Source organism: Saccostrea cucullata, unplaced genomic scaffold (genome assembly GCF_032062105.1).
Source record: "Saccostrea cucullata isolate Sc308-1 unplaced genomic scaffold, CSIRO_AGI_Scuc_v1 ctg76, whole genome shotgun sequence".
NCBI lineage: Eukaryota > Metazoa > Mollusca > Bivalvia > Ostreida > Ostreidae > Saccostrea > Saccostrea cuccullata.
Window position 1 is genome coordinate 379268 of NW_026930419.1, and position 18285 is coordinate 397552.

Below are 18285 nucleotides of genomic sequence, written 5' to 3' on the forward strand. Positions count from 1 at the left end.
AACCGCACGTGACATTTGGTGCGTCTAGACTCGGAGAAGAATGAGAATACCAAATCCCCGGATGTGCACATGGCTTTATTTGTGGCACTTCACCGACCCTCAGACAGACGTGGCCTCGGGAGTTACCCGAGGCCGCCATGTGCGTTCAAGATGTCGATGTTCAATGTGTCCTGCAATTCACATTAGCACAATGTAGATTCAAGGCTTAAATATAGGTAGGCGTTATCTGATTGGCTAAATTCAGGTAAGTAATTATCTTAATTTTAAAGTAAAAATATTAATGTTTGAAATAAATGATGTTATGATGGAATGAGGAAATATAGAAAGTATAGAAAAGCCAGGGGAAGTTTTAGGAGTGGGGGTTGATTTTTGACATAGCATGTTATTTACTGCCGATCTCTATAAGTTGTGGAAAAGGGCAATTTTGACCTATAAACGCCATTGGACCCTATATTTCTTTCAGTATATTTTGTAACGCAGCTAGGATAAGGCTGCCCGTAAAATATCAAACTGTTCAATCTGTAGTAAGTAACTTCTCTGAACTACCTAGATATGACGTCATAATAGAATATGACGTCAAGTCACTGCATACTTGAGCTGACATGACGCCGGGAAAGTGTCATAATTATAACATGGCATGTAGATTAAAGTAGGTCTATACTCGCACTACGTCATTTACGAATAGTAAAACCGGAACCGCGCTTCCTTTTTCCGAGATGAGAGTTTTTAACTATATTGGTTTGACTTTTACTTAGTGTTTTAAATATCCGGTAACGATTTTGCTCGAAGTCGGTCGCGTCAACAAACACATATTCTACAGTTTAACGAGGCTCGGGGGTGGCAGCCATTTTTAGACTATTTCAATCTCCTTTAAAAGGAGAGCTCCATATAAAGATATAGAAATTGATCAAATTTTAAAACTAAAATATTAGGGACAATAGGTTTTGGGTGTGTATAATTATTGTTTTAAATAATGTACAACCTTGTTAATACAAGTATACACTCAAACATTAACAGTACAATGTATTACAGAAATATATGGCAATATATTACTTCTGGAAGAAAGAAAATAGGGGGGGTCCCTTTAGTGTAGAGCTCATACCACTTAAAGTAATGCGTCAACATATAATTTTTATGCCCCGCCATGAATATGGCCGGGGCATATAGTGTTTGTCATGTCCGTCTTCCGTCCTTCCGTCCTTCCGTCCTTCTGTCCTTCTGTCCTTCCGTCCTTCCGTCCTTCCGTCACACTTTGCGTTTAGCTCTGTTCAAAGCTAAGTTTCAAAGAAACTATCCAAGATATTTTCATCAAACTTCATATGCTGATAGATATTGATGAGAGCTATGGTTCTTCTAGGGATGAACACTACCAGACTTGCTTCGGATGCTGGATCTGACTGACATTTTCAAGACGAGTGACCAGGTAAAAGTTTTAGGAACAGGTCCATTCCTAAGGAACTATAAGCCCTACTTTGACCAAACTTGCATGGATGATGCATCTAGGGATGGACACTACCAGACTTGCTTCGGATGCTGGATCTGACCTACATTTTCCAGATGAGTTACCAGGTTAAAGTTTTTAAAGCAGGTCCATTCCTAAGGAACTATAAGCCCTACTTGGACTAAACTTGCATGGATGATGCATCTAGGGATGGACACTACCAGACTTGCTTCGGATGCTGGATCTGACCTATATTTTCATTTCCAAGTAACTATAAGCCCTACCTGAACCAATCTTGCATGGATGATGCATCTAGGGATGGACACAACCTGACTTGCTTCGGATACTGGATCTGACCTATATTTTCATTCCCAAGTAACTATAAGCCCTACCTGAACCAAACTGACATTGAAGATGCATCTTTGGATGGACACTACCAGACTTGCTTCGGATGCTGGATCTGACCTATATTTTCATTTCCAAGTAACTATAAGCCCTACCTGAACCAAACTTGCATGGATGATGCATCTAGGGATTGACACTACCTGACTTGCTTCGGATGCTGGATCTGACCTATATTTTTATTCCCAAGTAACTATAAGCCCTACCTGAACCAAACTTGCATGAATGATGCATCTAGGGATGGACACTACCAGACTTGCTTCGGATGCTGGATCTGACCTATATTTTCATTCCCAAGTAACTATAAGCCCTACCTAAACCAAAATTGCATGGATGATGCATCTATGGATGGACACCACCAAACTTGCTTCGGATGCTGAATCTGACCTACATTTTCCTTCCTAAGTAACTATAAGCCCTACCTGAACCAAACTTATATGGATGATGCATCTTTGGATGGACACTACCAGACTTGCTTCGGATGCTGGATCTGACCTATATTTTCATTTCCAAGTAACTATAAGCCCTACCTGAACCAAGCTTACATGGATGATGCATCTATAGGGATGGACACTACCAGACTTGCTTCGGATGCTGGATCTGACCTATATTTTTATTCCCAAGTAACTATAAGCCCTACCTGAACCAAACTTACATGAATAATGCAACTAGGGATGGACACCACCAAACTTGCTTCGGATGCTGAATCTGACCTATATTTTCGTTCCCAAGTAACTATAAGTCCTACCTGAACCAAACTTGCATGGATGATGCATCTAGGGATGGACACTACCTGACTTGCTTCGGATGCTGGATCTGACCTATATTTTCATTCCCAAGTATCTATAAGCCCTACCTGAACCAAACTTGCATGGATGATTCATCTAGGGATGGACACTACCAGACTTGCTTTGGATGCTGGATCTGACCTATATTTTCATTCCCAAGTAACTATAAGCCCTACCTGAACCAAACTTACATGAATGATGCATCTAGGGATGGACACTACCAGACTTGCTTCGGATGCTGGATCTGACCTATATTTTCATTTCAAAGTAACTATAAGCCCTACCTGAACCAAGCTTACATGGATGATGCATCTAGGGATGGACACTACTAGACCTGCTTTGTATGCTGGATCTGACCTATATTTTCATTCCTTAGTAACTATAAGTCCTACCTCAACCAAACTTGCATGGATGATGCATCTAGGGATGGACACTACCTGACTTGCTTCGGATACTGGATCTGACCTATATTTTCATTCCTTAGAAACTATAAGTCCTACCTGATCCAAACTTGCATGGATGATGCATTTAGGGATGGACACTACCAGACTTGCTTTGGATGCTGGATCTGACCTATATTTTTATTCCCAAGTAACTATAAGCCCTACCTGAACCAAACTTACATGAATGATGCATCTAGGGATGGACACTACCAGACTTGCTTCGGATGCTGGATCTGACCTATATTTTCATTCCCAAGTAACTATAAGCCCTACCTGAACCAAACTTACATGAATGATGCATCTTTGGATAGACACTACCAGACTTGCTTCGGATGCTGGATCTGACCTATATTTTCATTCCCAAGTAACTATAAGCCCTACCTGAACCAAACTTTCATGGATGATGCATCTAGGGATGGACACTACCAGACCTGCTTCGGATGCTGGATCTGACCTATATTTTCCAAACAAGCAATTCAGCTGCATCACTATTCTGGATATTCTGATCAAATTTTATACACATACAAATTTTCATGTTGCTTTACTGATATATCCTCGGCGGGGCATTCATGTCCTATGGACATATTTCTAGTTTTAAGCTTATTATTTTTCTTAAATATAATTTAGTAAAAATAATGCAAATTTACGAAGATTGAGTCCATAATTTTTGATTAAATGACCGAGATTGTCCTGGGAAGCATATTTTCTCCCATTAAATTTTGATACAATAGCCTAACAAAGTGCATCTATTTAAAATAATTCATGCAAAACAATGATATTTTATTGTTTAATAACATGTTTCTACTCTATTTTGGGTATTAAAGTTGAATATTTAGACTTAAATTAATTTATATACAACAAAATCTAGGATAGGTAAAATTTCAGTATTTTACATTTCGGGGTATATACTCCGATAGGCTATAGCGGAAAAGTGAACATGTTGACATATAATTTTTCTTGTGTCTATCCATTGCTGGGATGTATGTCTATCTTATAAAAGCAGATTTTTAAAGATTGAGCCCATTTAGTGCCGAGTATAGAACTACCTTAAGCTTGAGTGTGCTGTTGTGATGTTTAAACATTTGAAATATAAATATCTTTATTCCTATCGCGTGTCCGATATGCACATATTCAAACAATAGCAAAATATTATGTGTGAAACGCTCCCCTTATACTTCCATAGACAGAGTTAGAATTTATGAATCGTGTTTATACTGGACTGGCACAAGTGACAAACAAGGACATATTGAACATGTTGAAGATATTCTGTGTTAATCTACAAGAGAAGAATGTCATCTAACAGAATTTTGCTGGGGGATTGTTTGTAGTTTATCCATTTTTAGCTCACCTGAGCCGAAGGCTCAAGTGAGCTTTTCTGATCACATTTTGTCCGTCCGTCTGTCCGTCCGTCCGTCTGTAAACTTTTCACATTTTCGACTTCTTCTCAAGAACCAATGGGCCAATTTTAACCAAAATTGGTACAAAGCATCCTTTGGTGAAGGGGAGTCTCAATTGCTAAAATGAAGGGCCAAGTCCTGTTACAAGGGGAGATAATCAAGAAAAGACAAAAATAGGGTGGGGTCACTAAAAAATTTTCTTCTCAAGAACCACTGGGCCAGAAAAGCTGAAACTTATGTGGAAGCATCTTTGGGTAGCGTAGATATTAAATTGTTAAAATCATGACCCCTGGGGGTAGGACGGGGCCACAATATGGAATCCAAGTTTTACATAGAAATATGTAGAACATATCGTTAAAAATCTTCTCAAGAACCACTTGGCCAGGAAAGCTGAAACTTATGTGGGAGCATCCTTGGATAGTGTAGATATTAAATTGTTAAAATCATGACCCCTGGGGGTAGGGCGGGGCCACAATATGGAATCCAAGTTTTACATAGAAATATGTAGAACATATCGTTAAAAATCTTCTTTTCAAGAACCACTGGGCCAGGAAAGCTGAAACTTATGTGGGAGCATCCTTGGGTAGTGTAGATATTAAATTGTTAAAATCATGACCCCTGGGGGTAGGGCGGGGCCACAATATGGAATCCAAGTTTTACATAGAAATATGTAGAACATATCGTTAAAAATCTTCTTCTCAAGAACCACTGGGCCAAAAAAGCTGAAACATATGTGGAAGCATCCTTGGGTAGTGTAGATATTAAATTGTTAAAATCATGACCCTTGGGGTAGGGCGGGGCCACAATATGGAATCCAAGTTTTACATAGAAATATATAGAACAAATCTTTAAAAATCTTCTCCTCAAGAACCACTGGGTCAGGAAAGCTGAAACTTATGTGGGAGCATCCTTGGGTAGTGTAAATATTAAATTGTTGAAATCATGACCTCCGGTGGTAGGATGGGGCCACAAAAGGGAATCCAAGTTTTACATAGAAATATATAGAACAAATCTTTAAAAATCTTCTTCTCAAGAACCACTTGGCCAGGAAAGCTGAAACTTATGTGGGAGCATCCTTGGGTAGTGTAGATATTAAATTGTTAAAATCATGACCCCCGGGGTTAGGGCGGGGCCATAATAGGGAATCCAAGTTTTACATAGAAATATATAGAACAAATTTTTAAAAATCTTCTTCTCAAGAACCACTTGGCCAGGAAAGCTGAAACTTATGTGGAAGCATCCTTGGTTAGTATAGATTCTAAAATTTTAAAATAAAAGAGGGAAGGGAGTTGTTGGGCATGATAGGTATAGCAAGAGGGGGAATCTGGTAAAGATCTGCATCACCCAAGTTACTTAGGTGAGCGATGTGGCCCATGGGCCTCTTGTTGTATATAAATCATGATAAAGATTGGAAAATGCCCCTTCTTATGTTGGTAAGTGGAATTTTTAGTAAAATATTTTGTAAACGACTAAAAAATTAAACCTCCCCCCAGCACTTTGTATATATACCATAGATCACGATGAATTAATGTATGTAAAATTAACTTTGCACAATAATTTTGTTTTGCACTTGCGCCGAAGCGATTTTTGTGCAATAATTAGGAATATTAAAAATATCCGTCACGTGATCAACGCAGTAATATGACATCACAAAAATGCTTTAAAATAAAACCTGATTGAACTATTATCTCAAGTTGACTGCAATTTCAAACAAGGGTTACATATTAAAATTAAATATAGCTAGAAAAAATGTATATTTTCAGGGCATTTTAAGCATTGGGACAGCCTTATCATAACTGCTAAGTGCAAAGAACAAAGTTTCCAATGATACCAAGGATTTGTCTGAAATTACAACAGGTAAGTACTGAGAGGGCCTAAGATTTGTATTGAGTTCTATGGGAAATGAATTGGTACTCTTTTCCCTATAGACATGATAGAGAACCCTGTTTTAAAATGTCATGTGACTTTAAAGACGGAAATTGTTACTTTAGCTATTGTAGTCAAAGAGTTTTAGTAAGCTAAGAATAATGCCAGATATATCTGAGACCCTGGGGGAGAAATTAGCCTCAAAAAGTGAAAATGTGGGGGGTTGCAGTCTTTGGACAGGGGGGAGGGATAGAAATGGGTATGGGAAGATGAGGGTAAATTGGCAGGAGGAGGGCAGTACAGTCGAGAGGGTGCATCGGGTAGCTCTTATGGTAGGGAAGAGACAGACTAGGTCGCAGTTTGCAGTTGCAGGCCTGGAGGTCAGTCATCTCTGCCATAAGAAGTTATGCATCGACCTGATGCACCTTACTCTGGAGCCGCATGCCACTAGCCAGGAGAGGATCCACTGCAAGGACCAGGGGTTTTGTTGTGGGGCTCACCACCCTAAATGCATTTTTTCAAGTAATTTAAAATATATATTTTTTTTAATATTAACTTGTTAATTTCCTGTTTTCAAATAATTGTGTTCAGGGGACTTTCGTTTATTACCTCGGGCTCGAGATTCAGCTAACATCATGCTTTTCGTGTATTTTACTTCTTCCTCAGGCTGATGTTTTTCGTAAAGTTTATATAATTTCTTACGTTTAATTACCCTTTTTGTTTTATACGATTGAGTTTTCTGATACAATTTATTTAATTCATGCTTATTTTGTATTTTATTCAGAGTCTGGTCCACTTGGCCACCAGTGGGGATGGGGGCACCAACCCCTGCAAAGAGGCTTCGGAGCGAGCTGCCCGGACCGTGATTTGACCAGCAAAGTTTCTTGTGAAAGTAACATTTCGAGGCAGGGATCGCTGCAGAGTTCTGTTGAAGCTTTCGACCTTTTGCGAGTTGGTGTTTTTGATTGTCCTGTCCAGTACAGCTGGAAACAACCTCTTAGAGATGCAGGCATGGAGCCTTGCCTCATTTTCCGCAGAAGACGGTATTGTAAAACCTTGACCTAAATAAGAACTCTTGCTAACCCAGTTAATTTTTACTTTCCCTTTGCACACCAGAGAGTGTTTTCTGCATGATGCATGATCTCCCATGTAACATTTCAGTATTGCATGTTTGGCATATGAGAGCTTGTTTTTTAATTTATCTGCATCTCCAGCATATACTGCATGAGCTTGATTAATCTCAGCTGTACATCTGTCAACAGCATCTAGGGCAAGATTATGCAAAAGTTTGTTTTTTTCTGCTTTAGTTCTCTTTGGCATGACCTCTAAAATTTTCTGATCTTTTTTAATTGCCTTTCTGATTGACTCGGACAAGTGTCGAGTGTCAATATAGTGAACTGGGATATTTTGCAGCAGACCGTCCTTATAGAGGGAATCTGCAGCTCGACCGGCAGAGCTGTCTGGGTCAGTGGTTACCTCCCTTACCTCGAGGCCATCTTTGCAGAGGAGTTCCGCCATCCCCTCCCGAGCCCAAAACTCATCCCCAATGGTATGGTGCATTCGTAGATTTGCCCCACACACCCCAGGACTGCAGTGGTGGTTAGCAGTGCCCTTATTTAGTAAGTGTCCATGCTTTGAACAAATTTTAATTTTAGTAACCATTTTAATTATCTGATGTTTTGATGTAACATTTTCAGTGAATGAGTACACAGTCTGTGTCGCCGGCTGGAAGGGTGTCTCACCCACCCCCGAGTACAGGGGGTTATTGTACATGCCATCGCACTGTACGGGGATGGCATGTGGGGAGTCGCTTCCCCTTAGAGTGTTGACATCCACCAGCTGGCGACACTGGTTACTCATGTCTGCCTCATTAAGGTTTTTTCAATAATTGGCATAATTTTATTTGATGTCTTTTTTAGAGACTTTCGCGTAGGAGGGGGAGTATTGGTAGAAAGAAGAATTTTCCTCATCCCATCATTGCCTATAGGGGTTTGACTGAGGCCAACTTGAAGTCCATAGTTAACAGTGGCAGCTTTCCTAGCCGAGGATTTGGTCTCTACCTCCTTATACAGATTGTAGTACCGCCTTGATACATATAGACACTTAGTACATCAAAGGCCCATCCGGCTTCCCAGACCACGCCTCTCTTCTGATGCAAGATCACACTCAAGCTGTCCATCACACCCCAGATTCCCTTGCTGGTGGAGAGAGATCACCTCATTCCACATCTCGGCTGGTTTCCCAAGGTGTAGCAGTCAATGGGAATTTTGATTGGCCAGTCTAGGTAAATATACCATTTTACATTTGCTGGAGACAAATGACAGTATACAGTGCATGAGAGCAAATATTAGAGTTACTTCCCTTAGACTATCTAACAAGACAGGAAATTTTAACATCATATTACTTTAATTCTTTGAAATGAATGCTTCCGATTTCTTTTCTTATGTACCTATATGACTTTCAACTGCATGTATTACATTTTACTTTGCATGTATTCACATGTATTTACATGTAATAGTATGTAATATGTATCCCAGCCTAGTAAGGACCATTTTTCCCATATTTAGTCATATAAAAGGTAAGTAAGACTTGATTTGTTAGAATTTTTATGAACTATTGCTCAATTATAAATGTCTTATACAAAATTTGACTTACTGTTCTGATTCATTTGTATTTAGGCACTTTGGAGGGCTTTCAACTTTCAGTCTCCTCGGCCTGAGGAGATAGTGGCGCATGGGCCACACGAGCATTTCCTGCCCCTCTGCAGCTATAGGAGTTTCTGAAACCATCTGATGCAATTGTTGGGACAGTCTGTTGTACCGTGCAGGTAAAATTTTCACATCATTAATTTTCTTTCCCTTATTATGGGGCACATTTTGAGGTTTGAAACCATAGTTATGACCCTTTTTGAACTTTGGCATGGTTTTAATTCTCCTTGTTTAAACTTCAAATTCCCCCAAAAATTATAAATGGTCAGTGCTGTTTAAGGCTTCAGAGACTGAACTGTAATATGTTATCAAAAATTGGGGTTTTCTCTAAGACTAACCTATGTTAATTATAAACAAAGAAGATGGGGGGCCCCTCTTATACAGTCCCTGAAACGTTCTACTTTCCCACCTGAACGGTAAGCGAACGCTGAACGAACGGTGAACGAACGCAGAGCGAACGGTGAGTGAACGATGTGTGAACGCTGAACGCAACTTGGTGAACGATGTGTGAACGGAGAACGGTGAGTGAACGCAGAACGCGAACGGAGCGCAAACGGTGAACGGTGAACGCAAGATGAACGATTTATTCGGAATGCCTCAGATTTTTCCCTTGCATTTAAACTATTCTGTTGTATTCTATTGTTAGATGCTAAAATATAAATAAACAATAAATAAATAATGTGAATAAATAATTAAAACATTTTTTTCTGCACATACGTATGATGTTTTAATTCAATATTTTAATAACACGATTTTTATTGCCGTAAAACATGTGCAATTGTTACCGAACACGTGTAGTATAAAAGATAAAATTAATTTACTAATAAAATAAAAATAAATTCTTTTAACTAATAAAATAATGTGGTCTTCAGAAGAGAAAACTACTACTTATAGAATGAATTTATTACATTGTATGATTGTATCACAGTTGTAAAACTGTATACTTTATATTTCGATGCCACGGCGATTCCGTGTAAAATAACGATTTCTTATTAATTTACAAAGATCTGTTGACATATTGCATAAATACACCCGTATTTAAAATTTTAATGCAATAAAATTATATATGTATTTTTATTTTTATTTTTTATTATTATCATTTTTAGCAAAGATTTACATGTATATGTATATCTGAAGACATTTCCAGACCGTGATTATACTCGGAAAAGATAATGGAGACAGGCATTCAAATTATTTTTAATAGATTAGATTTTCAGAACTAAATAAATAATATATTTGTTTAGATTTTATTTAACAGGACAAATGTAAGAGCAAGAGAGAGAGAGAGAGAGAGAGAGATAGAGAGATGTAAGACCTCTCGATTCTCAGATATCTGTTGCATCGAAAAAAAATCATGTCATTTTTTTCTAATATTCCAGACAGTCAAAATAGTCCAATTTCTTTTTAAGATTAACAAATCCATTTGACAGTAAGCTTTAAGCGTCGACTTTTATTTTCCTTCATTAAGTTCACAAGGTTCACTCGAAGTGCACGTGCTTGTCCTGTCAATCAAAATAAATCGACACAATGGAGGTGTTGAATCCTCGCTTCACCGAACATGCCGAAGTCAAAGAGTCATTTAGTATTTCAAAGACGTTTTAACATTTTTGACATCATTTCTACGCTTGATTTTCGCTTTTCTACGGAAAAAATAAATAAATAATGGTAATAAATGTATATATCGGGAAGAATTAAGTTTGAAATTGAATTTGAAGCATAATCCCTGCCAAATCAAAATACCACTGTCGGCACATGTACGTATATAATGATTGTTTTGATGTTTGTTTTAAGAATGATTTTTTTGTGTTACAATACACATTGAATATTAATTAATATATACTGAAAATACTAAGTAAGAATTTGATTTTGGGAGAAAGGGCACGGGGGGGGGGGGGGGGGGGGGGGGGGGGCTCTTAATCATACTGATTGGCAAACATATTATTTCGTTACGGTGAAGGAAGTTTTTTTTCCTTTCTAATTATACACTTTATATACGTGAAGTAGAACAAAAATTCACATGTATACCATTTTAAACAGTTGGTCTTTTCTTTAATTTAAAATCACACTATCAATTTAATTCGCTCTACAAATATTTAATTTACTGAATATCTGCAGTATTATCCATAATTCTCAGACCTATATGTAGTTCTAGCATGTTTTCGTGCATTTTTTCTTTGAATACGTGTTAGAAATATTTTTTTGTATATTCTTGTCTTGTAAAAGACTTGGAATATTATCCATCCATTAATGATTTCAAATGCCGCGCTTGAAGTATTTGTACATTGCCCTTATTTAAATTTAATATTCTGTTCTATTCTACTTACATGTAGGTTCTTAATATATTACATGTATTTTCCAGGGAAGTTTTTTGAATAAAGTAACAGCTAAGTTAAAATAATAGAAATATAAATATCGTAGATACTTTTTGCATTGAAATAATTATTCTTCAAACACGATATCTTAGTTATTTAATTAAAAACCGTGTAAATCCTTACCATAAAAAAAGATAAGTCCTTTCACTTCGGAGTTCCGAATGACAATAAAGACTGAACGTTAAGTGAACGGTGAACGCAAGGTGAACGCAGAGTAAACGGAACGAAAAGTGAACGGTGAACGTTTTGTGAACGGTGAACGCGAGCGCACGGTAAACGGTGAATGCAAAACAGTGAACGGAGAGCGAACGGTGAACGGTGAACGCACGCTGAACGAACGGTGAACGAACGCTAAACGAACAGTGAACGAACGGTGAGCGAACGGAAAAATGGGAAAGTAGAACGTTTCAGGGACTGTATCTCCAATTTCCATTAGAGAGGGGGGGATAAAACTTTTCACACATACTTAATCAGCCGGAAGGACCAGATAAGGATCATGTAGTATACTAGAAACATTAATGAATAACTCTTCATTATCATCAAAAAGTTTGCTAATTAGTCTATTTGAAATCGTGAAATTTTGCCTTTTTTGCTAGATTTGCATTAAATTCTGCAGCTATTTTCAAATTCTGGGTGGAATCCACCCTTATGAAAAAAATGACTCATATGTGCTATTTTTATGCCCCCCTTCGAAGAAGGGAGGGCATATTGCTTTGCTGCTGCCTGTCGGTCGGTCGGTCTGTCGGTCCACTTAGTTTCAGCTCATTTTCTTCGCAACCGTTGCACATACTGAAATGAAATTTGGTATACAAATATATCACATGAATATCTAGGTCAAGTTCTGTCTTGGATCTGATCGCACTATTTTTGACAGAGTTATGCCCCTTGATCTTAGAGAAGTTTCAATTATTTGCAGTTTCTGTTCATTTTCTTTGCAACTGTTGTACATACTGAAATGATATTTTGTGTACAGATATATCAAATGAATATGTTGGTCAAGTTCTGTTTCGGGTACGATCGGACCATTTTTGACAGAGTTATGCCCTTTGAACTTAGAAAAATTTCAATTATTTGCAGTTTCGGTTTATTTTCTTTGCAACTGTTGCACATACCGAAATGAAATTTGGTATACAGATATATCACATTAATATGTAGGTCAAGATCTGTTTAGGGTATAATCGCACCATTTTTGACAGAGTTATGCCCTTTTGGACTTGGAAAAATTCCAATTTAGGGGGAGGGGGGCATAAGTGTTTTACAAACATCTCTTGTCTCATTTTAATTTCAATAAACAACAGAATCATGGCAATTTATCAACATTTTATTCATTACAGTCATCCATAAATCCAAATATGATCACAAGTCTGAAAGTCATTCACTCACTCTATCACGGTTGGCCGCAGTTGGGTGTCATCATTTCAGAATGTCACAGTATCCAAGACACTGAGGTTGCAGGACTCAGATTTCATACATGTACTCGGGTAAATGTAAAGTCTTTAAAAATTACTAAATTGACTAATTCCAAGGTAGGTAACAATTGCAATATGAGTATAGGAATGAGAGTATCAAAGCCCCTGATATGCACATGGCTTTATTGGTGGCACAATGTAGATTCAAGGATTAAATAGGTAGGCGTTATCTGATTGGATAAATTCAGGTAAGTAATTATCTTAATTTTAAAGTAAAAATATTAATGTTTGAAATAAATGATGGAATGAGGAAATATTAAAGAAAGTAGAGAAAAGCCAGGGGAAGTTTTTAGGAGTGGGGGTTGATTTTTGACATTATACATTTATTGACTGAGTTCGAGGGCAACATGCGTTTTGTCGGACCCAAGAACCAAACTGTCTGCCTGAGGCCGTTAGGCCGAAGGCAGACAGTTTGGTTCGAGGGTCCGACATAACGCATTTTGTCCGAGAACTCTGTCAATAAATGTTTTGTTATACCTTTCAATTTATTTTATTTTTTGAAATACATGTATTTTGTACTGTATTCCATGATGTGGCATCAGGTCTGTCACTGTTTAATACCGACCAATGAAAATGAAATAAGCTCCGCCCATTCTGTGACGTCAGCGGTCCAATATCTTCCCGAGCGGTCCAATATCTTACTCAGCGGTCCAGCATCGATTTTTTCATGCCCGATCAGCAAAACATTAAAAATGTTAGACCTTTTTCGTATAGATTTATATAGGAACAAATTTTTAAAGGTATAACAAAGCATGTTATTTACTGCCGATCTCTATAAGTTGCGGAAAAGGGCAGTTTTGACCTATAAACGCCATGGGACCCTATATTTCTTTCAGTATATTTTGTAAGTGCAAAGAACAAAGTTTCCAATGATACCAAGGATTTGTCTGAAATTATAATAGGTAAGTACTGAGAGGGCCTAAGATTTGTATTGAGTTCTATGGGAAGTGAATTGGTACTCTTTTCCCAGACGTCACATGATGTATGTTAGCCTGGTTCCCGCGGCCTTCCGATGTGCACGCACAGAAGGCCTGGCATGCACTTTGCAATGTCAGCATCCTACGTAACATCCAAGATGGTGGCTGATGCTGTAAGTTTGTATAGTAAATGATTCTTGCCCGATCAATAGCATTTTTAACTGCATCATGTCCATTTTTAGGTCACCTGAGTAAACTCAGGTGACCTATTGCTATCTGTTTTTGTCCGCCGTCGTGCGTCGTTTGTCGTGCCTCGTTCGTCGTGCGTTAACATTTGAACATTTTCAGCTTTTTCTCTGCAACCACTGAACCAATTTCAACCAAATTTGGCACAGAGTATCTATGGGTGAAGGGGAACAAAAATTGTGAATTTCATTATCCCTGCTCCCCTGGGGCCTAAGGGGTGGGGCCAAAACCACTAAAATTAATGCAATCTTTAAAAATCCCTGTCTGTTTTATGATAGGAATTATAATTTTAGGCATCAAGTACATTTTAGAACAATGTCTACACATTCACCTAACACATATTCAAAAAATGAAGATATATTGAAAGACTTATAAAGAATTGATTTTTAAAAATATTATATTTTGATCAACATCACAAAATTTATATAGCTGGCCCAAACTGACAGATGATGAAATAAGCAATTAAATGTTCTACTTTCCTATTTGTAAGCATTATGTGTCCAGTGGTAAGGAGCCTATTAGGATAGCATAAAAAAGAATGTACAACAAAATGCTGGCCTTATAATGAAGAAAGGGGCCTCTTTCAAAATAGATAATTTCAGGACTGCTGGGTCAGGGGTACCAGGGGGGTACTTTGACTAATAAAATAAATTAATGCTTTGAAATCTGCCCTTTGATAAACAATGGTGCCTCTTTCAAAATTTGTGAATTTCATGGCTTTTGGCTTAAAACACGAACCAAATACAATCGCTGGAAAATTGTTACATGATACTCAGGTGACTGATAAGGCCCGTGGGCCTCTTGTCTTCATTTATTTGACTAGAACTTAGTTCAATGATATTATTGAAACTGCCTATTGGCCATGAATCACCTGATTTGACCTGCCAACCCACCTATGTACACCAATCAGCTGTTTACATGTAAATGGCATAGATCCAGTCTGATTAAAACCAGCCCCTTCTCCTTTAACTCGTCAGGGTCTGACAGGCATCGATAGGAGGTCATCTTCACACGACCTCTACAACTGACCAATCGGGTGAAAGGAGAAGGGGGCTAGTTTTAATCAGACTGGTATAGATCTGTATCAAAATACACCCAAATTCAACATTTATTACTGCGTCATGTCGATTTTTTTCATTTATTTGACTAGAATTTGGTTCAATGATATTATATTATGGCCACAAATCACCTACCTACCTATTTACTTGTTTACATCGATTAGCTTCAGCTCTATAGTTTGGGCCCTCTTTTATAAGTAAAATGCATTATGATTTTTGAACATAATATGTTATTTGATTATTTACAGTTAAAAATAGACTGAATCTGCATGAAATTTAATTGCACTGATTTATCTGTGTAGAGGAGTGTCCTAAATCATAGTGTCCTTAAATAGGTGACATCTTTTATTTGAGCTTCTGATTTTTAGCTCACCTGAGCCGAAGGCTCAAGTGAGCTTTTCTGATCACATTTTGTCCATCCGTCCGTCTAGCTGTCTGTCTGTCTGTCCGTCTGTAAACTTTTCATATTTTCAACTTCTTCTCAAGAACCACTAGGCCAATTTTGACCAAACTTGGTACAAAGCATCTTTTGGTGAAGGGAAATTTAAATTGTCAAAATGAAGGGCCAAGTCCCCTCACAAGTGGAGATAATCAAAAAAAGATAAAAATAGGGTGGGGTCATTGAAAAATCTTCTTCTCAAGAACCACTGGGCCAATAGTCCTATTGCACGTTCGGGTTCGCCATTTTGATTTTGCTAATTATATATGCATGTCAAAGGTCAATCGGGGATCGTAAACAGCAATGGATGCCTGTGTAACTCATGAAGTTGTAAACAGCGGTTTATTTTGATTCATATTTCATAACTTGTATATTTTATACGTGTTAGTATAAACATAATGTATCCCGGAGATCAAAGTTGTGCATTAGAATATTCTTCTCTTTGGGAAATTAAGGCTTGTAAAATAACAAACGTTTGCCCAGAGTTGGTGATGTAACTTTGAAACGCAGCTGACAGCGTTTGGGTCTGTTTTGAGAAAACAAGTGGAACTGTTACAAGTTCCCAGTACTGCTCCTGTTACTCAGGGTAAGTGACCAAAAGAACAATTTCAGCATATGCTGATTATTTATTTTATAAAAGGTGTAATCACTTTGAGTTAAATGACTAATATTAAATTTTATGCAAACATAATCAAGAAAATAATTTCTACCCCTCCCAGAAATTATAAAAAAAAATACTAATATGACTGGATTATCCCTAACTTTGTAAAAGACTGTTATTAAACATCAAATTCTACATAGCACATTACACTGTAGATTTAGAGATCCATATTATTCAACAGGTAATCATGTCACAATCTATATTATATTTTACACTTTATTTACACATGTCTAGGTGCTGTAAATAATATTAAGTAGCAATGGTTTATGTGATCTGAATTGTCTATTGCAGCCTTGGACAATCTTGTATTCATGGAGCAGGTTTGCCTTTTCATGTTGAATCTGCAAACAGACTGGGAAAAACATCATGTCACATGTGCCTCAAGCTCTGGAATGTGTATGTTGGTTTTACTGACCATGCTGACAGAGAAAAAAAACCCAACCTTCACAAATGGAGTTTAAAATATCAAAGCATGGTAAAGCTTGAAGGTATACCAAAACTTTCACTCATTTCATAATCATAATAACTATTAACATACAAAGAGAGAATTTCAAGGGGAAAAAATTACAAATTTAATGTACAACTAGCTGTGATTAAGATTAGTCATGATCACTGGAAGCTTAATACACTGTAAATATAACATCAATGTAGACATTTTATAGAACTAATTTATCATAATGAAATGTGCCAATGATGTTTTAAATTTGTGTATATTAGTTAATCTACATGTTTTCGTAATGTAAATAACATATACATGTAATATACTTTAGAAATATAGAATTTAAAATTACAAACATAGAAAAATACTCCCCTTTTTTCTAATTGTTCAACAAAATTAAATAGTCAGTTATTCTGACATCATCAGCATACATCTGACTAACCCATGCCAACCAGGAGGGGTCACAAAAGTGGCACAAAGAAAAGGTAAAATTTTGTTAAAAAATTAACAAAACCTATATTGACCATTATCCATGAAAAAGCTCTACGATATAAAGTAATGTATTCTCCACTGGTTCTCCCCTGTACACCAGCACTCTGAAATAATTAAAAGTTATCATATCCTGATGGGATGATGCTGATTTAACATTTTGCTGTATAGTGATGCTTTGCTTATCTAACACTGAATCCGATTAGGTACTCCCAAGAATAGCTGCAGAACTGTAGCTCTCGGAAAGACCAGTCTGACAATATATTTTTTTTTCAAAGAGCTATACAGTTCTGCAGCTATCCCAAGAGTAGTCCGAAAAATCTGACATTTACATGTAAAATATCAAAATCGTAAAAAAGCAAAGAAAACGTCAGATTTTTGTAATAGCTATCCCAAGAATAGTGTTCTAACAAAATGAAGTGCCTAAATCACTGTATTTAAAAATTTTAATTAGTAAAATATATTAAATTTAACTATAGTGTTCTCATTCTATTAGAACTAATGACAGATCAATTTACCTATACATTGCAACTCTTAAATGACATTTTTGTGTAACTGTTACATGTATATATGTATGATTGTGTATTGAGTCCTTAACAGCTTAATATATAAATTGGAAGAAAAATATCCTTTACTTTGTTACTGCTCTATGGTTAGTATAAACATTGTAAACATCCATAGGCATATGTCTAAATCTGCAGCCTTCACCAGCTGTTCACTGGCTTCAGCTGATCACTCGCATCACAACATTACTGAGCATGAGTTACTTGAACCAATTAACAGCTGATTAAGTGTGCCTTGTTTAGTTTTCCCTATGAAAATATAAAGAATTTTAATTTAAAAACCAATAACTTTATTGTGTAAACAAACGGTGTCATACCATGCATACAGATACACAATGGTATTTGTACACGATAAATTTAAACAATTTACTCGATAATCATGATGAAACGGAATTGAACTTTACCAAATTTCGTTCTGATCGTAATCGGTTTACTCAAAACTTACCGAAAATCATAGTTTCACTCTATATTTCAGTGTTTATTGCCACGTTTTTTCCGTACAACTCAATGTTTACTATAGCTCAAACACCCGGATGTAAAATCTATCCCCGATTGACCTTTTTGACACGTGACGTCGGAGAGAGCAA